This window comes from Eulemur rufifrons, chromosome 6 (assembly GCF_041146395.1).
Source record: "Eulemur rufifrons isolate Redbay chromosome 6, OSU_ERuf_1, whole genome shotgun sequence".
In the NCBI taxonomy this organism is placed as follows: Eukaryota; Metazoa; Chordata; class Mammalia; order Primates; family Lemuridae; genus Eulemur; species Eulemur rufifrons.
Window position 1 is genome coordinate 101,602,698 of NC_090988.1, and position 20,867 is coordinate 101,623,564.

The window sequence follows — 20,867 nt, forward strand, 5'->3', positions numbered from 1 at the left end:
CCCCGCTCACCCCTGACCTAGTTTTGGGTGTTTTTTTCCTTTCCCTCAAGCAGTCTGCCCAAGGCCCACCCCTGAGCCAGAGATTGGCTCGTAAGCAGCTTCTGTCCCTTCTGACCTGTAAGGGAAGGAGCAGTTTTGGAAAGTTATTGACAACGGCTTACTCTAGAACATCCATTACAAACAGGCAGTAGGCAGTGTGCCCAGATTTGGGTGTTCTGGGATCAGGAACAGTGTGTGGCCTCCCTGGGCCTCTGCAGACCAGCCACCACAATGAGAGGACGAACTTTCAGAGGCCTCTAGGCACGTGGTCCTGGGTGGGGGTGTGCACACATTGTGGCCCTTGTCACTCTTCCCTCTGGAACTTGGCAGTTTTCTAGTACTTGGAAAAGGAGAGGACAGAGATTCTGGGAACAGGTCCTCAGAGAACAGGAACCCAGTGGAGGGTTGGACTAGATCATTAATCAGGGGCCCGTGGAGACAGTTCTGGTCAGGAGAGGGCAAATTGAGGAGCACGAGGTAGGCAAATCCTGCTTGACAATGAAAACAGATTCTGCCTGAGCCCTTGGCTAGAAGAAGATGGACCCTGGATCCCACCCAGGGGCCTGGGCCGGACTGCCTCTGTGTGGTGGTCACAGTTAGGGGAAAGGCCACATGGCTCCCTGGTGAAGGCTCTGTCCAGCAGGCAGCCCGGGGCCCGTGTGTGCTGTGCTCCAGCTCCTCAGCCGCTGGGGCCTTCATAAAATGCCCTGGAGCTAGAGAACAGGAAGGCCCTGCTTTCCTTTAGGAATCTGAAAAATTAAAGGGCTAAGGTTGGCTATCTTCAGGATGTTAGGCATCCTAGACAGCAATGAAGGAAAAACATGTAGTCACCTGTATTTTAGGACACTAAACGTTTGAGTAGGACTCACTGCTCAGACCTAAGGGGAGAGAACTCCCATTTGCTTAGGAAAAAACCTCACCCTCGGTGCAGGAGGAGAAACTGATAAGGGTCCCAATGGCGTGCGGTTCTTTATCTTTAACTGCAAACAGGCCATGGCTCCGCCAAGTCCCGGGATAACAGCTCAAGGAGAAGGGCGACACGGCGGGGTGCGTGTGTTTGCACACACATTCGTTTGGGGGATGGGTGAGGGGGAGGGGTGGGGGTGACGTGGACATCCATGCTCCAGTTGTATCTCCTTCTGCTTTGTCCCAGACTCCCCAAGAGCAGCAGTTGATAAGGAATGTGCCTGGACCAGGGAAGGAGGGATTGAGCACCTGTGGCTTTGCTCGCCGTCCGGTGCCTTTTCTCCACGACACTGAGGGAAACCTGCCATCAGGAGAGTCTGAGGCAAGGACATCACTAGTACTTACTAGTCTGCTGGATTTGGAATGGTCTTATTTGTGCCCTTCATGTCCCAATTAGAATGAAGTGTCGGTTTTACAAGGGCAGGGGCCTCTTCCCTCTCGTTCGGCGTTGTCTCCGGTGACTAACAGCACCTGGCGAGCTGTAAAGGCTCAGCCAATACTGACTGCCTGAATGAGTGGGTTTTTTTGGCATGTGATTCCCTTAAGCCTCTCCAACTCCATCTTCTGTTGGTTCCGCGCCAGCCTTCTTAGTGGTCATTGTCTCCTTGGTGCTGCGCCTTCCACAGCCTTGAGAGTTCATGTTACCGGAGGAAGCCCCTCCACTCCCCTGCCTGAAACTTCTCTTTTGGGCCCTGTGCTGTAACATAGCCCCCCCCCCCACCCCAGAGCATCCCTTCAGTTTCATTCCTGCCTCAGTTTCTCCTCCTCACATTTCTGCGGTTCCAGCCCTGTCCCCCTTCTCTCCTCAGCAAAGGTTTTTATTAATAGAAAGGGAACACCCGGTGACACCCCAGGCTTTCCAGGGCCTGGGCAGTGTGAGTTTCTGTGGTTCTCCTGGGAAGGGAGCACGGTGGTGGCCGGAGCTGGGCTTGTGGGCACGCGCCCCTCCCCACCTCACCAAGGCCAAGCTCTGTCTCATGGTTTCAGCTGTCACCTCTATGCTGATCACCGCAAGTCAATGTGTCTGCATTTCTCTACTGGGGTTTCTGACCTTCCAAAGTCCGGTCCAACCCTGGCAATCAAGCCTTATTTGATGTTGATGATTATTAATTGGTAGCATATATTACACCCCTAATGTGGACTGATTCACATGCATTCTTGTGTTTAATCCTCCCAATGAACATATAAAGCTGAGTTATTATTTTTGAGAGTCTCAGACAAGTTAGTTCCCCCAGGTAACCTGGGTAATTAGCACAGAGGATCACGATCAGGATTTGAACCGGTCTGCTGGGCCCTGACCCTAAATGGAGTTTGACCGCACTCGCAGGGGGAAGGCAGCCCTGCCGTTGCCTCTCACCCCAGTGCACTCACAGAGCAGGTGTTGGTGCCCTGTGGGCCAGGTGCCATATAGCTTCCTCGGGGCCAGGTCAAGCCTGTCCTCCGTGACCTTTTACGTAACCCTAATCAACTGTTTTGCCTCCTCCATCTCCTTTTTCTCTCAAAGCAGCTCCTTGTATATACTAAGTGTTTGATGTTCCTTATATTTCCAGTGTGCTAGTGTTGCCTCTCACCCTATAGGAAGTTTCTTGAAGGTGGAAGCTGTGTTTTATATGATCCTCCATCCCTCACGTGTGTCATAGGCAACAGGTGCTCAGTAGACACTCGGTGGCTCTGATTGGATGAAATCCAATCACAGTCCATTATGTGTATTGTGGTTTACAGTTTATGAAACTGGAGGGACAATCTGAGTTTCACATATAACGGATCCCTTACTTGTCCCTCTGTGCTGGAAGGGATAAGCCCAACAGGCCCAGAGAGGTGGAGTGAATTCCCCAAGGTCACATGACCGGTGGTAGCAAAGCCAGAATTTGAACCTGAGTCTTTTGACTCTAAGGCCTTTCCTTTTCCACGGAGTCGCAGCAGGGCATGGTCCAGACTTGCGGCAGGCGGCCCCCGCTGGCTCCACTTCATCAAGCCTTCCCCTTTCCTCTGTAGAGGGAGGTTCCTGCCCAGATTCACCCTCCTCCACCCTACAACCCCCTTCCCTCCTGCCAGGCCTTACCTCTCCCTTGGTCATGTATTTCCTTATTCCTGTTTGTCCCTTTTCTTTCATTAGAATTTCTGTCTCTTGAGGGCAGGGACCCTGGCTGCTTTTCCTTTTACCCTTCCAAAGCTCCAACTCCAGGGTGTGGACCAAACATCATTCTCTCAAGGACATTGATTGATACAGTGAGGCACTCAGTGAGTCACCTGGTGGGTCCAGGAGAATTGGTGGGGAGAGGTGTGACCAGGAGGTGGGGAAGGATTACGGGTGTGGGGACAGGAGGTGGCCTAAAGATAATGCCTGTGTCTTGCCTACTGCCCAGGGGACTGTTAGTAGCAAATGAGAGTGGCTATTAAAGTGCTCTCTAAAGTGCAGAGAGCACTAGGATGTTAAATGTGATTATGGTATGTAAGAGCTCAATGAAACTGTCAAAGGGAGTAATACTGGCCTGGCGAGTGTTGGGGTGACGACCTGGATGGAGCCTCATCCCGGGCCAGGCACTCATAGCTATTATGAATTATTATTGTTTTCATAGTTATTATAAGACATCAGCTCTTTCTTCAGATGGGGGGGGTGTATGGAGGGGGTCTGAGAAGATATCTGTTCGGGTTGGGACTGAGAAGGTGGGAAAGGTGATCTGTCCCCAGGGCTTTCATAGGTTCACTCGCTAAGCCTGTCAGCTGGGACACTCCTTCCTCCCAGGGTGTTTTTGGCAATCTGACCCCTCACCCTGAGGCGGAGCTGTTGTGATCGGTGAACACTTCCCCTACTAGTAATGGTGAGCATGCAGGGAGTGAGTGCTGGCCGGTCTGGCTGGTCGGTGGGTGGGGAGGCTGCGCTGGTTTAGCTGCCGGCTCCTGGCAGGCGGGCCTGCTGCTGTGCTCCCCCTGCCCCTGGGGTGCACTTCAGGGTGAAGCTGCGTTGAGAGACTTGAGAGCACTTGGCATTTCTGCAGAACTCTGAATCAACGCAGGGCACGGAGCATCCACTCAGCCGAGTGCGGGGCCAGACTCAGCCCCACTGGATGGGCTGGACACTGCGATTGCACCGTCAGCTGGGGGGAGGGCTGGGGTCAGCTGGGGGGAGGGCTGGGGTCAGCGGTGGGGGAGGCAGAGACGGGACTGCGACACAGCTGGAGAAGGTGGCCCTTTACGTGGGGCTCACAGGGCCCAGGAGTGGCAGTGGCCAGGGCAAGAGTGACGGTGGAGGAGGGGTGGCTGAGGTTGGCAGACAGGGAAGAGTGATGGTAACTAGTAATCGCTGTAGCATGATCCATCTGGACAGCCTGTCCACAGGTGGCTCCTGAGCTGCAGGGCAGGGACTGAGGCACAGCTCGACATGACAGGCACGGTGGGGTCTGTGTGGCTTTGAGCTTCAAACCATGGCCAAGCTACTTACCCTAAGTTTCTGTTTTCTTGCTTACAATAATACCTGCCTTACCAGGCTTCTGTTGATTAAATGAGATAATATAAACCATTTAATGCAGTGGTTGGCACTCAGTGGCAAGCTCGTGCACACTGTTGGTGATGCTGACACTTTTTTGCCACGTGACCATTACGATAAAACCAGCAAGAGTGGATGCCCAGAACTCCGTCTCTGGGAGGCTTCTGGCCTAGTTTCTGTTTTCAAATTCCAAATTGTGAAAGGTCAGATCAAGGGGCTACAAAGGTATGTCCCCCCAGGAGTCGAGAATAGGAGAGAAAGCAGCAGCAACCATCCCTCAAGTCCTGTCTGGGTTGCTGTTTACTTTCTTCCTTCCAGGGACTGAAGCTCTTCGCCATTGAATTCCCTCGCTATCTCCCTGCTTGTGGGGGTGGGGAACCTGTGGCCTTTTGGCCATGTGGATCCTTGAGTCCCGCCTTTTGACTGAGTCCAAATTTTACAGAGCAAACCCTTTTAATAAAGGGGTTTGTTCTGTGAAGTTTGGACTTGTTTGAGGGGCTGCACCTGAGGCTCTGGAGGGCCACATGTGGCCCCAAGGCCACCAGTTCCCCACCCCTGCAGGCACATTGGTGCTCAGTTTGCCCAGAGAACCAAGTTTCACACTGCCCTAGGTTCCACAGGGCTTTCCTCCAGGGGATGTTTGGGATGTGGGGTCTAACAAAATAACAGCAAAGACTGGCCAGGATCAACCTCACTAATGAGATGTTAAAAAAAAAAAAAAAAAAAAAAAAAAGACTGGTCAGGAGTGGTTGAGAGTCACACATTGTTTCTGAGAAACTGAATTAATCAGCCAAGACAAGTTGGGCATCCAGCAAGGGAAGCTGAAGCACCCAGGGACAAGCGACAGTGGAAAGCCGTTACTACTACCAGGCTTGAAGGTGTCAGGAGAGGAAATAGTGTTTCTTCCACACACCAGTGAGGGCTGCAATCCTGGAGGCTGGGATGCCCAGCAGGGACTGTCATAGTGGCAAGACATGACTGAAATGGATGCACATTTCTGTGAATGTACTAAAAAAACCATTGAATTGTACTTTTTTTTTTTTTTTTTTGAGACAGTCTTTCACTCTGTGGCCCGGGCTACAGTGCCGTGGCATCGGCCTGGCTCACAGCAACCTCAAACTCCTGGGCTCAAGTGATCCTCCTGCCTCAGCCTCCTGGGTAGCTGAGACTACATGTGTGTGCCACCATGTGCGGCTAATTTTTTCTATTTTTCGTTGCCTGGCTAATTTTTCTATTTTTAGTAGAGATGGGGTCTTGCTCTTGCTCAGACTGGTCTCAAACTCCCGAGCTCAAGAGATCCTTGTGCCTTGGCCTCCCAGAGTGCTCTAAGATTACAGGCGTGAGCCACCGTGCCCAGCTTGAATTGTGAACTATATGGTTTGTGAATTATATTCAATAAAGCTGTTAAAAACAAAAACCTGGCCTGGCCCTCGAGTAGTCCCGGCAAAAACACATTTAATGAGGAAAGTTTGCTGCTGTTCTGTACCTGCTGGCCTGGCCCCCTGCCTGGCAGGAGGCACTGCCCACCACAGAGCAGCCTTGGCCTCTTTTTCTGGATCTTAGCACGTTGGAAGACCCCAGTTCCAGTAGAAAAATTTAATTCCAATTTAATTTTATTCTGGTTCAATTAAACGCTTTCGGAGCCATGCTGTGAGCCAGCGCCAGGCTGGGTCTGTCGTGAGCAAACGGGCCCTGCTGTTGGACACGCTCACTTGTTCTGGAGTCTGCTGCTTCCTGTGGGTCCTTCTGTCTCCATTTTCTTATCAGAAAAGGGAGGGTTGACAATGCCCCATGGGATTGCGGTGACAATCAAGTGGGCTAGGTGGTGCCTGGCATATGACAGGCAGAAAATGAAAGGCTTTTTCCAGTGCTCCTGGAGCAAGTCGTCCACACCAAGTTTAGATAACAAAGTTAGCTGGTCACATCTGTCCCCAGAGAGCTTGAAGCTGGGCTTACAACCCTCACCCTGTAACCAAGGCCCAGGGAGAAGCAGGCGGGGAAGAGGACACCCGGCTTGCCCTGGGCCAGGGTGGGGACCTGGGAAAGGCTTCCTGAGAGGGGAGAATGAAATGGGGCCTTGAACAGGGGGCGGATACACTTTTCATATACTGTATTTTGTTCATTTTTTGAATACATAATCCGGTATGCAGTACAAATTGAAAAGGGTAAACAGTGAAAGATATTCCCCAGAGGCAACCACTGTTACCTGCTTCTTGAATCTCATTCTGGAAATATCCTACATGTGTATGAGTGGATGTGTGTACATATCAGAGGACGCCTCTCCTTCGGGTGGATTTTGACGTCGTCCACGCTGTGCTCTGTGGGGATCAGAAGGCTCCTGCTAAGGTGCGGGTCAGGCTGTAGGTGTTAGTTATGCTCACGCTGCTTTCCTGTCTCACGGTCAGGTTCATGAGGGCTCCTTTTCCTTCAGTCCCCCCCGGCAGGAAGGGTGTGAGGTAGAGGCCGGCCACCTTCCTTGGCGCTGTCCCCCAGGGATTCTCTGTGCCTTTCTCCTGCCCTGGCTCCTATTCCTCACCGACTTGCACGTCCACAGCAGCTTCCCGACAAAGGGTGTTTTAGTCCCGGCTTCCTTGCCTTTATTTTACCTGCATACGTGATCGATAGTTTAGCTGGATAGAGAATTTCAGGTTGGAAATCATTTTTCCCTGACAAGTTTGAAGGATTGCTTTGTACTTCTCTAGATTCTCAAACTGCTGAGACATCTAAAACCTTTCTGACTTCTGATTCTTTCTGTCCTTTTTTCTTTTTCCTCCTTTCTTATTATTATTTTTTTTTTTCTAAATAGCTAGAAATTTTTTGTTTTTGAGACAGTCTCTCACTCTGTTGCCCAGGCTAGAGTGAGTGCCGTGGCGTCAGCCTAGCTCACAGCAACCTCAAACTCCTGGGCTCAAGGGATCCTCCTGTCTCAGCCTCCCGAGTAGCTGGGACTACAGGCATGTGCCACCATGCCCGGCTAATTTTTTCTATATTTTTTTAGCTGTCTATATAATTTCTTTCTATTTTTAGTAGAGATGGGGTCTCGCTCTTGCTCAGGCTGGTCTCGAACTCCTGAGCTCAAACGATCCGCCCACCTCGGCCTCCCAGAGTGCTAGGATTACAGGCGTGAGCCACCGCTCCCAGCCTTTCCCCCTTTCTCAAAGCTTATAGGATGTGAAATTTTGTGACATGCCTTGGTGTAAGTCTGTGTTCATCTGTTTTGTCAGCTTCTCAGGGGGTCCTTCCAACGTGGAAACTCGTGTCCTGTCCTAGGAGTTTCTTGAACGATTTCATTTCTTCCCCTTTGTTTTTTACTGCTCTCTCTTTCTGAAATCCTGTTATTTAGCTTTTGGATCTCTTGCACTGACCCTTTAATTTTTTTTTCCCTTTCTCGCCTATTTTCTACTTTGTTTTTTTTCTTCAGTTTCTAGGAGATTTCCTTTTTTAAAATTTTTTTTATTTTTTTTTTTTTAGAGATGAGGTCTTGCTCTGTCACCTAGGCTACAGTGCAGTGGCACAATCATAGCTCACTGCAGCCTTGAACTCCTGGGCTCAAGGAATCCTCCTGCCTCAGCCTCCCGAGTAGCTGGTACTCCAGGCCTTGGGGAGATTTCCAAGAGCTTTTTTGCTGTCTCAATGGTTCTTTTTTTTTTTTTGAGACGAGGTCTTGCTCGGTTGTCTGAACTAGAGTGCTCACTGCAGCCTTGAACTCCTGGGCTCTAGCAATCGTCCTGCCTCAGCCTCCTGAATAGCTGGGACTACAGGTGCTCGCCACCATACCTCGCTAATTTTTCCATTTTTTGTAGAGCCTTCCTCAGCAGCCAGGGCTGCAAGGTCAGTTAACCTGAGCTGCCTTCCAGCTTCCACAGTCATGTTGCTGTTGTCTCCCCTCCTAGTCTCTCTGTCCTTGAGGATTTATAGCTTTAAAAAAGAATCTCTTTACTGAAGTTTTGATGGTATTTCAGGAGGGCGAAAAACTAGGTGCATGACTGAGACAGGAGCAGGATTTGCACAGACGAGGTTGGGAGGAAAGGTGTTCTTGTGGGGGAGGGTCTTGGTGTAGGTAGTACCCTGAGGGAGATGGGAAGGTGCTTGGACTATTTGGGAACAAAGAGGAGGCAGCTGAGCTGGAGTTACAGGATCCGGGAGGCTGAGAATGGTGGGAGACGAGGCTGGGCAGGCCTAAAGGAGATGAGAGTCTCACCTGTGGGCAGTGGGGAGTCACAGAAGGTTTTTAAGAAGAGTGAGGGCATGGGTGTATTTTGGGATGCTACCTCTTGGTAGTACATAGTGTGGATTAGTAGCTAAGACTGTGGTAACGCGGAGGAGGTTTTTACATAGTTGAGGGTAGTAAGAAGGGGACAATTCAGGGTGGTTGAGTAGAAATGAAAGCAGGGAAGATGTCAGGGATTTAAGAGGCAAAACTGTCAGGACTTCTTGACCAGATGATAGGTGAGGGAGTGGGGAGAGTTGAAGATGACCCTAAACCCAAGCCCTGGTTACTGGGGAGAGGGCGGTGAGGAAGGCGGGGGAAGTGTTCGGTTTGGGTTCTGGTACCTGCGTGCTGTTTGGGAGGGGCCTGTTGGGGTGGGTAGTTCTGCTGTAAAATAGCCATTTGACATATGGGCAAAAAGCCGATTTCACACCCTCACACTGCCAGGCCTAAGTTGGTTGAGAGAGAGAGAGAAAGAAGGTGTCAGGGTAGGAACAAGGAAATCAGCTCCTTGAGAAGACAAAAGAATTTTCAAGTTGTTAAATGAGATGATGTACTTTTCTGGGGAGCAGGTTTAAAAAAAAATTTTTTTTTAAGTAGATTATGAAGAGAATTTTTATCTTAATATCCCCACAGCTTAGTATTGCAAAATGGCGTCTGAACCCCCTTCAGACATTGACAGAGCACCCGTTTCCTTCCTTCCTTGGCTCATCCTCATGTTTTGACCGAATTAAGAACTCTGTACACAGGCCTTTAAAAAAGAAAAAGAGGCATCTTTATTTGGGTTCTGTAGCCAAAAGGGAGGGTAGAGGAGGGCTCTGTTCGCTCGGGTCCCTCACTTCCGTCTCCATCCTCTCGGGGGCATGCACGTCGCCGTCTGGGGTTCTGTTAGGGTTGCTCTCTGGGAGGTGAAGAAGGGGCCCAGTTACAGCATTTGCCAATATCTGTGGCTTAACCATGCCCACTATGGCCAGTTTCAGACTACAAACATGATGTCACTGAGCACAGAGCTGTTAGGAGATGAGCACAGACTGGCGCGGTGGCTCCTGCCTGTAATCCCAGCACTTTGGGAAGCTGAGGTGGGAGAATCACTTGAGGCCAGGAGTTTGAGAACAGACTCGGCAACATAGTGAGACCTCATCTCTACAAAAAATTAAAAAGTTTAGCTAGGTGTTGTGCATGCCTGTAGTCCCAGCTACTTGGGAGGCCGAGGCGGGAAGAGGCCTTGAACCCAGGAATTGGAGGTTACAATCAGCTATGATCGCACCATGCGCTATAGCCAGGGTGACAGAGCTAGACCCTGTCTCTAAAAAAGAAAAAAAAATGCTCACAGTGGGGCGAGCTAGTGAGAGTGAGCTGTGCATGTGGTTCGTGGTGGGTCCTCACTGCAGCCAGGCTGCAGGACCTCACCTTTCCGGTTGTCTGACCTGTTCTGACGAAGGGGTTAGCAGGGTGGAACTGTGCTTCAAGGCAGCGTCTCAGCAAACAAGGCCTTGCATTGCAGCAGCCCCAGCCCCTCTCCCGGCCTCCCCTCACAGCCCCATCCCCACCACGGGCCACTGGCTGCAGATCCAACATTAATACTAAATGCTAATATTAAAAGCCAATATTTATCATAAAGGCTATGAGTCAGGCACTGCTGTAAGCACTTTACATGCACCAACTCATTTGATCTTTGTAACAACCCCATGAGGCAATTACTATTATCTCTGATTTGACAGATGAAGAAATTGAAGCCCAGAGGTTGAAGGACTTGTCCAGAGTCAGTGGAGCCCTGATTTGAACCCAGGCAGTTTGAACTCTGGGATCTTAATCACTATGTTCTCTCTGGGAATTCTCTTCACGTTTCTTTTCTCCTAAGGCTGAGTCAGGGCCTAAATACTGCTGGCTCATTAGGGTTGCCAGATAAAATACAGGATCCTTGAATTTTATAACAAACAATTTTATAGTAGAAGTATGCCCCAAATATTGTATGGTATATACTTAAAGTTTTTTGTTAGGTCTGAGCGTGGTGGCTCACACCTGTAATCCTAGCACTCTGGGAGGATGGCTTGAGCTCAGGAGTTTGAGAGCAGCCTGAGCAAAAGTGAGACCTTATCCCTACAAAAAATAGAAAAATTAGCTGGGCGTGGTGATGCGCGCCTGTAGTCCCAGCTACTCTCAGGAGGCTGAGGCAAGAGGATTGCTTGAGCCCAAGAGTTTGAGGTTGCAGTGAGCTACAACGATGCTACGGCACTCTAGCTGGGGTGACAGAGTGAGACTCTGTGACTCTGTCTGCCCCTCACCCAAAAAACAATATTAAAACAACTTTGGGGCCGGGTGCGGTGGCTCACGCCTGTAACGCTAGCACTCTGGGAGGCCAAGGCGGGAGTATAGCTCGAGGTTAGGAGTTCGAGACCAGCCTGAGCAAGAGCGAGACCCCGTCTCTACTAAAAATAATAGAAATGATCTGGACAGCTAAAAATATATAGAAAAAATTAGCCGGGTATGGTGGCACATGCCTGTAGTCCCAGCTACTTGGGAGGCTGAGGCAGGAGGATCACTTAAGCCCAGGAGTTTGAGATTGCTGTGAGCTAGGCTGATGCCACAGCACTCTAGCCCAGGCAATAGAGTGAGACTCTGTCTCAAAAAAAAAAAAAAAAAAACCCAGCTTTTTGTGTAGGAACATGCACAGATTTCAATACAGATTGAAAACTGCTTTACTTCCCTTCTCCAAGGTTAGATAATCACAACAGAAATTTAAGAAATCTCTTATACAATCAGTCTAACATTTTGCTGTTCTCGAAGAATCACTTGACCTGAACCAACTCATTCAGAAAACTAAATTCTTTTAAAAGTCCTTCAGAGGGAAGTGGGATTGCTTTTTCTAATCTATATCTTTTGCTGATGGGACTGGCCAGGTATTTTTTTTTAAAGTTTGATCTCAATCATCTCTGATGCAGCTTGAACTCATTATTCCTGCTTCTCTGAGCAGCTGTAGCAAATGAGTAGCTTGCGTGGCAGTAGGAAGTCTCGCTGTCTACAAACTGATTCTTGGCTTGTCACTTTGCTCTTTTGGTTGTGCCTTCTGGAACGTGACATCTACCCTTCTCAGCCTTGATGAAAAAGCTATTAGTCATTGTAAGGCTTGGCTGAGTCAGTGCAATGGGTGACACTTGTGGTCAGACACTAGAATATTTTTCAACTGGTACTGTCCCAGAAAATCTAGGCACCTTGGTCTCAGAGGAGGAGGTGTTCTTCATCTAGTTCAAGGCCAATCTTTCACTTGGGCCTAGAGCCTCCCTACCGGACTCGCCCTTCTCCTTATCCCTGCCCTCCCAGCTCTTCCCCTTCCTCTACCTAAAACTTGCTAAGCCCCCTCCCATGCAGGAGGCTGTCTGCCACATACGTAATGGACAACTACTCATGTCTGGAATCCATAAAGATTTATTACAACTCAGAAACAAACAACCAGCCCAGAAGAATAGTGGTCAAATAGTATGAACAGGCAGTTCACAAAAAAGAAAACCTAAATATATGTCCACAATTGTAAGAAAATCGCCAACTTCACTAATAATCAGGAACTGAAAATTGAAACAAGATACCAGTTTATACCTACAAGATTGACAAAAATCAAAGTCTGACAATGTAAGAGTTGATAAAGATGTGGTGAAATGGAAATTCTGTTCTACTTCTGGTGGTTTCGTAAATTATTAAGGCAACTACTTTAGAGTGATACTTGGCAATATTGACATTTAAAATGTCACCTGAGCAAGAGTGAGACCCCATCTCTACAAAAGATAGAAAAATTGTGTAATGCAGCAGTTCTGACTCTAGGTATATGTCCCAGAGAAATTCTTGCACATTGTATATGTAGGGTCAAGGTTATTCATTTTTAACATTTTTAATTGACTTTTTTATTATGACTGTTTTCAAACATACACAAAAATGAAGCAAATAGTATAATGAACTTCATGTACCTGTTGCCTAACTGAAGAGTTTTCATTTAGCTAATCCATATAACACAGTTCTTAATAGCTAAAAATTGGAAACAACTTATTTGTCACTCTCTTAGTCTGTTTGGGCTGCTATGAAACAGCCATAGACCGAGTGGCTGATAAACAACAGAAATGTATTTCTCTCAGTTCTGGAGGCTGGGACGTCCAAGATCAAGGTGTTGGCAGATTGGGTGTATGGCGAGGGCCGCCTCCTGGTTCATAGATCACTGTGTTCTCACAGGGCAGAGAGGTAGTGGAGCTCTCTGAGATATCTTTTACAAGGGCACTAATCCCATTTGGAGGGCTCCACCCCCATGGTCTAGCTCCTCCCAAAGGCCCCACCTCCTAACGCCGTCACATGGGGAGTTAGGATTTTAACATATAAATTCGTGAGGACACAAATAGTCAGTAGCAGTCCCTCATCTGTGGGTGGATAAACTGTGGCACACACAATACAACATTATCCAGCCATTAAAATTAATGAGCTAGGTCTACTTGTACCAATGTAGATAGATTTCAAATATAAAAATGGGTGAAAAAAACAAGTTAAAAATGCCTATAATTTAAGAAAAATATTAAAGCAAATATATGGCTGTAGGTACACATATATCTAATGAATACAAAGTCAGCACAGGGGATGTGTATCCAGCTACTCTGGGGTGTGGTAGTCCTGGGGGCGGAAAGGTCCAGGGAATAGGATTAGGAAGGACCACAGGGACACCGCAACTGTTTGTGCAGTGTGGTTTTCCCTTTTGTTAAGTTTAACTTTTATCAGAATACGTGTGGACACTTCTGAAAGTCAAATTGTGCCACAGGCGTATAAAAACCCCACAGTCCGCTGTCCCACCTGTCTCCCCATGAGTGTCTCCCCATGAGTGTCTCCCCGAGACAACCCCTGTGACTCCTGGCTCTTACTTGCCTGTCCCCGTAGCGTCCGATCTGTCCACCCTGTCCTCCTGTGGAAGGTCTACTTGCTCTCACTGCCCACTCGGCCCGGACACGGGCCCGCTTGCCCTCCCTCCACCCTCCCGGCATGGGTATGTAATCATTTTTGTTTCAGTACATTTTCAGATTTCACATTCTTAAAATCAAGTAAATATTCACATGGGAAAATACAGAGTGTGTGCTAGGGTAGCATCTTCTTGTGTAACTTCACATCTTCCTAGAATGATTCTTGCGTCATTCCCTCGTCCGCAGACCAGCAAACTGCACGTTGCCGTCCCCTCTCCGCTCTTTCCCAGACACCGGGTGATCGGCCCTTGCGCTGGTTTGTGTAACACCGGCTCCCTCCTGGAAATGCCCCACTCCTAGGAGCTTTCTGGCATCTGCTGCCACCGCCACCAGGGGTTCTCTAGGCCTGCTGGATCGCAGGCCGCCTGGGACTTCTTTCACTGTCACCCTGAGAGTTCCTTTTGCTTCCTCTGTGCCAGCAACCCCGGTGCCTGGATCCCTTGTCTTCCTCATTCTTGGTTTATTTGCTGCTTTGTTCTGTTAATGCCCATCCCAGAGCTCCCTGGGCAAGTAGGCACACGGGCGTTAAACTTTCCAGGCCATGTGTCTGAAAATGCCTGTTTTTACCCCACTTGACTGAGAGTCTAACTGGGTAGAGAATTCTGGCTCAGAAAGCATTTTTCCTCAGCAGTTTGAGGACATTGCTCCAATAGCTTCTGGCTCCAGTGTCACTGTTGGAGACCGTTATATGTGACCGCTTTTGTCTTCAGAAGTATAGCAGGGTGAAAGATGGCCCCCAGAAATATCCAAGCCCTAATCCCTGGAACTTAGAGAAGGGCTACCTTATAAGGAAAAAGGGCTTTTGCAGATGAGGATCTTGACCTGGGGAGATGGTCCTGGATCATCCCAGTGGCCTTGGATGCCATCACAGGGACATGCACTGAGGAGAAGGCGCTGTGCAGATGGAGCCAGAGATTGAGTAACGGGGCCATAAGTGAAGGAATGCAACAGCCACCAGCAGCTGCTAGAGGCAGGGGACAGATTCTCCCTAGAGCTCCAAGGGAGGACAGCCCTGCTGGTGTTGGCCAGGGAAGCTGATACTGAGTTTCAGGCCTCCAAAACTGGAAGAGAACATATTTCTGTTGTTTTAAGCCCCCAAGTTAGTGGTAATTTGTTACCATAGCCATAGGGAACTAATGCAGGAAGCTTATGACATCTCTTCTGATCGTTTTTCCAGGTGGGTCTTTTGGCATGTCATTGGGCTCTCAGAGCTTTTTCTTTCTTTTTTTTTGAGACAGAGTCTTACTCTGTCGCCCTGGGTATAGTGCAGTGGTGTCATCATAGCTCACAGCAACTTCAAACTCCTGAACTCAAGCCATCCTCCTGCCTCAGCCTCCCAAGTAGCTGGGACTACAGGCATGCGCCACCATGCCTGGCTAATTTTTCTATTTTTAGTAGAGATGGGGGTCTCACTCTTGCTCAGGCTGGTCTTGAACTCCCGAGCTCAAATGATCCTTCCACCTCAGCCTCCCAGAGTGCTGGGATTATAGGCCTGAGCCACCGCCCACAGGCCTCAGAGCTCTTCTGACACTGAGTGAGCATCCTTCAGTTCCTCGTGGCCAATCTCCCTCCCTGCTCTTTTCTGTTCTCCCTGTCTGGATTGCCAGGTAGCTGGATATTGGACTTGCTGGACTGAGTCTCTTAATTTCTTACCTTTTCTCCTGTTTTGCATATGTTAGTCTTTCTGGGTAATGTCCTGAGATGTCTTTTAATTCTTCTGTTATTATGTTTAAAAGTTTCTGTGACTCTATTTTTAATTTCCTAGAGCTCCTTTTTGTTGCCTTTTAAAAATAGCTGCTACTTCTTACTTAATGAATGCAATAGCTTTTCTTGCTTCTCCAAGAAGATTAATTACAGGTTTTCTTTTTCTTTCTTTTCTTTTTTTTTTTTTTTAGACAGAGTCTCACTCTGTTGCCCAGGCTAGAGTGCAGTAGCGTCAGCCTACCTCATGGCAACCTCAAACTCCTGGGCTCAAGCAATCCTCCTGCCTCAGCCTCCTGAGCAGCTGGGACTACAGGCACACGCCACCATGCCTGGTTAATTTTTTTCTATTTTTAGTTGTTTGAGCTAATTTCTTTCTCTTTTTTTAGTAGAGACGGGGGTCTCACTCTTGCTCAGGCTGGTCTCGAACTCCTGACCTCAAGAGATCCTCCCACCTCGGCCTCCCAGAGTGCTAGGATTACAGGCGTGAGCCACCGCGCCTGGCCTATAGGTTTTCTAAATATCTACCATCTGTATTACATTTCTCCTCAGAGTTTCCTTTTTTCAAAATTCCTAATTTGTTTTGGTGAACTTTTGGTGATTTCCTCAAATATCTAGTGATATTTGGCTGGCCATTCATGTTGAAGATGGTGACACCAAAGCCGACTGCAGTCTGGGCAGGGGTAGAGCTGGGTGGCCATGGTGATCCCCGCTGGCAGGCAGCTTTTCCCTGGAGAGCCCCCTGAATGTCAGTGGCTGCAGGACTTCTGGTTTCCTGGAGAGGAAGCCCTCAGTTTGCTGCCTGGAGAAGAGCCCGGTGACCCCGTCCTGCCCGTAGACTTGTTCGTTCCCTGCAGCACTCTGGTGCCTCACAGCCTGGACCAGACCTCACCGCCGGGCTGGAGCCTCTTCTGAAAGGCGCTGTCACATGGTGGTTAAGAGCAAGGCCCCGTGTTCCAGTGACCAGGGTGTGCACCCCAGCTCCAACGCATCCTGGCAGCACGCCCTTGGGCATGGGACTCCACCCGTCCTGCCTGAGCCTCCGTTTCCACAGCTCTAGGCCTGGGAGTGGCATGTGACCCCATCGCAGGGAATGTTGTGAGGACTCAGCGATCGAATGTAGAGGACAGTCTGAGACCTGTGCTGGCGCTCTGCAGAGCTGCAGAGTTTGCTGTCACTGTCATTCCACTGGGCATGGGAGGGTCCCCTGGCTGTGTGTGGTGGGGAGAGGAATCTCAGGCTGTAACCAGGCCTCTGTTTGCGCCCCACCCCCTCCCTCCTACCTTCTGAGGCTCCCGTGGGCCGGTCCTGGACTTCCCGGGGGTCTGCAGCTCGATTCGCTCGCTTGCCTGGGCTTCCCCCTCCGCGCGCTCCGCTCCCCTCAGTCATTGCCACTGGTCCCTATGCTGGCCATTGTCCAGGGGTTTCCCGACCTCTGTCATCTGCTGCTGTCAGCTTTCCCATTCTTTGTCCCTGTGGGCTTGGTTTTTTAAAAATTCTTTGCCTGTAGACCCTGCTGCTCAGGGGGCTGGGATGGGAAGACCACTTGAGGCCGGGAGTTCATGACCAGCCTGAGTGATATAACAAAACGGTGTCTCAAAAAAAAAAAAAATTACTTACTGATGTTTTAGTGGGATTTCAGAAGGGGATAGAAATAAATCCCTTTATTTGATCCACTACATTTCACCAGACCTATTTCTTAACATGAAATATGAAGCAAATATATCAATGTAGTTCCATCAGTTTATTCTGAACTCATGGGCACTATATTGCCAGCTGTATTGTCTGTCGTTTTCAAGTATTTTGTTTAAAAAAAAAAAAAAAAGATTCCTTTATTCTAGTACCCTCTAGCTCATCCTGCCTTCCTCTTCTTACCTAAAGGCTCTGAAAGTTCTTGTCCTAAACTTTGGGGAGTTTGAAGTAGAAACCTCTTCACCTCTCAACTCACTCTGTCCTCACTTTTCCTCCCTTCTCTCTAAGTATGCTACTGTTTGGGCCACCAAGGACCCCCCTGTTGCCCAATTTGGTGGCTTTTTTTTTTTTTTTTTTTTTAATTTTCCTTGTCAGAGTCCTGCTGCCTTGGACGCTGATCATCCTGTCCTTCTTAGAGCCTTTGGCTCGCGCGACATCACTCTCCCCGTGGCTCTTGGTGTCCCCTTGGTGTGGTCCCTTCTCCCCGCTCCATCCTTGTCTGTGGGTGTCCCCATATCACCTCATGCACCCTCTGCTTTCATCTCCTGAGCAGGCTGGGGGTGACTCCTGGGTCTCTACCTCTAGTGCAGAACTGTCCCTACACAGGGGACTCACCCAGCTGCCTGGCTGTCCTCTCCAGCCAGATGCTCTGTGGGTTCAAAGTTGAGTCACTGGTTTCTACCTACACCTTTAATTTGGTGTCGCCACTATTCACCTTGAGACAGGACCCCAGAGGCATCCTCCCTGTTGCGTCCTTACCTCCCATTTCGTAGGTGCTGTGGAGTTTATCTCCTCAGTGTTTCTTGGCACGCACCCCTCTTCCATACCTGTTGCCACCACCCTGGTTCAAGTCCTCGTCGTCTCCTGCGCACACTGGAACGCGTTCCCAGCTGATCTTCCGTGTCTCGTCTTTCCTCCTCAAACCTGGCTTCCCCGGAGCTGCCAGAGCAGTTCCCCTACGTCGCAAATCTGTCTCTCCTCTGCCTGGTTTTTCCTTCGTGTATCCTGATGTTGAGGACACACCCCCTGCTTCTTGCCGGTGTGTGAGCTCTGGACCTGGTGTAGGTGTCTGCCCTGGGGCTCCTCTCGAGCCTTCGCTCCCTGCCACGGTGGGACCCTGGCCACTGTTCATTCACTGCCCATCTGCCTTTGCTCCAGCCGCCCCCACACCCGACCCTGCTTCTCCCCTCCTCTGCCTCCATTCCCCCCTCCTCTGGACGTCCCTTCCTCCTCCCCAGCCTGGTGTCCTTCCCTGGGGAGGTCCCCCTGCTCACTCTGCCCAGCTCCCACTCAGCCTGCCCAGCCAATCACAGTGCTAAATAGCTGCGTGCTCCGGAAGTCACCACTGTGGCCTGTGTCAGGATGAGCAGATGAGAGACGGGGACATTTTTACCATTGTTGTGCTTCCCGATCCCCGGTTTGAGGGTCCATACAGGTTCTGGCCATTTGTTAGGGAATCTGGGTATATTAGTGTCCTGGGGCTGCCATAACAAAGTACCAAAAACTGGGTGAAAACAACAGAGATTTATTGACTCCCAGATCTGGAGTCTAGAAGTCCAAAATCAAGATGTGGGCAGAGCCATGTCCTCTCTGACAGCGCTAGGGAGGACCCTTCCTGGCCTCTTCCGGCTTCTGGTGTTTGCCAGCAGGCATTGGCCCCCTTGGCCTGTAGATGCCTCACTCCAGTCACGTGGCTGTCATCTCCCTGTGTCTTTGTATCATATTTGTTCTGTGTGTGTCCGTCACTGCGTCCACATTTTCCCCTTTTCCTAAGGACACCAAGCGTATTGCATTAGGGCCCTTCCTAGTGACCTCATTTTCACTTGATTACCGTGGCAAAAACCCTGTTTCCAAAGGTCACATCTGAGGTGCTAGGGGTTAGGACTTCAACATATCTTTTTTTGTGGGGACACAATTCAACCCATCACATTGGGTGACACTCACTTATCCTGAGCTTGCGAGATCCCCAAATCCCCAAGACCTCTGGAGTCCCTTCTAATCCAGCCAGTGTTCATTTCTAGTCACCTTGGGACGAGGGTAGTTGAGGGGTGGGGAGCGGGTCCTCCGTGGCTCTCTGGCAGGGGCAGCGTGGGCCTGAAGAGGCTCAGGAAGCTCCTGGACCACCCGCCCACGTCTTCTGCGTCCTGGCGTCCATGCCCCCGCACGAAAGCATTGTCCAGCGTGTTCAGAACTGAGTCTTGGCTGCCCCGACCTCCCTCGCCTCACGCTTCACTGGTTCCCACCCTCAGTCTGTGTCTGGGTCCCCTCAGGCTGCTGTGACAAAATTCCACAGACTGGGCGGCTTATAAACAATAGAAATTTATTTCTCACAGTTTTGGAGGCTGGGAAGTCCAAGATAAGGTTCCAATGTGTGCGTGTGGGGGGACACAAACAAGTGTAGCAGTCTGTGAGGCACTTTTTGCTGGCCCTGCTCTTTTGACCTCTTTGTGTTCTGTCAACAGCATTTTGGGCTCTAATCTATATGTAAGGGACACTTTCGTGTCCCACTAGCTTGTGTGGGCTGCTCCTAGGAGGGGCCAGGCCTTACTGATGTTTGTCTAAGTGTTCCCCAATATTCCTGGGCAAAGCAAACTCTCTGTGTGACCTGGAATATCCATCCACCCATTCATTCATTGCCAGACATTTATTTCATTCTGGTGTCAGGTGCTGTGCAGAGTGCTAGGGACAAAACAGACCAAGGATCTTGTACCCAGGGTCCTCACGGTATCTGAGACGGGTCAAGAAATCACTGTAACATTAAATGCTCCTTACTGAGGACAGGGACGTGACATCACGGAGAACCCCCTAAGCAGAACAATAGGTACGGCGAGGACAATGACAGAGCCATGTTGGAGGGAGATGGCTGCCCTGTGGAGTGTATCAAGCCTGCTGCGGGGCGGCGCAGGAAGGCGTTCCTGAGCCAAGTCCTAAAGGATGTGGAGAAATGAGGGCGAGTGACCTTCCTGATAGTCCAGCGCGGGGCTTCCCCTGCCCACACTGGGCCTCGGGCTGCGGGCGGGCGGGAGTGCTGGCTCCTTTTGCACCAGGGGGCAGTGTTGGCCCTGGAATTCTCACCGCCTTCCGAAGAGGCTGGGACAGAGCAGCCACCTCCATGCCAGCAGCCTTGTCCTCTTCCCGTCACTCCCCTCCCAGCCCTCAGGACCCCTCACCCTCTCACGCACCTCTTTTCTCTGAGCCCCCCTTTGTCCCCCTGTGTGCAAGTTCTGAGACCCACAGTGCAAGCTGTCGTAGTGCCACCCTTTCCCCCTCTGCTGCTGCCTTTGAATGGAGGGTTGCCAGGGGCGATGAGGAGCCACGCTGGCGGGCCAAGGCTGTTAATCTGAGGCAGGCAGCTCTGGGCAGCCCCACAGATGCACCACTGCCACCGGTGCTGCTGGCAGCCCCGGCCCTAGGCCCAGAGACCAGCTGGCTGGAGTCTTAGCAAGTGCCATGTGTCTCTTCCTGTCTTTGGTATTGTCTCTCTCCTATCTTCTGTGTCTGTCACCTGCATTGTTTGTAGGTCCTCCCTTCCACTCCCACCACCCAGAAATCTCAGCCTTAGTCTGTCCTTTTTTGGGCACTTTGATATTGGTCACTGCAGCCCTGAGAGCCAGGCAGAGTCCTCCTTTCATCTGTCCCCATTGCTGCCAGCCCCGGGGCCCCATTGGACGCGGGAAGGACGGCGCCCAGCAGCCTGGAGAGAGCGGCCCCGTCTGTCCATCAGGGGCTGCTTCTGCCACAGTGCAGAGTCCTCTGCCAGGAAGTCTTCCTTTCTGGTTCTGAC

At 50.2% G+C, this 20,867-nt stretch overlaps 1 protein-coding gene across 7 annotated transcripts in view; it reads left to right on the top strand.

Moving 5' to 3' along the window:
* The window catches only part of PC (pyruvate carboxylase), a 96,072-nt gene that overhangs the window by 42,853 nt on the left and 32,352 nt on the right, over positions 1 to 20,867 (top strand). For 4 of the 7 annotated variants that reach the window (XM_069471768.1, XM_069471769.1, XM_069471771.1 and 1 more), the window contains one exon: positions 1,193 to 1,327. The exons of the other annotated variants lie outside the window; for them this stretch is intronic. The gene's annotated coding sequence lies outside the window, so the exon portion shown is untranslated. The remainder of the gene's footprint in view (positions 1 to 1,192; positions 1,328 to 20,867) is intronic. 7 annotated transcript variants of the gene reach the window in all.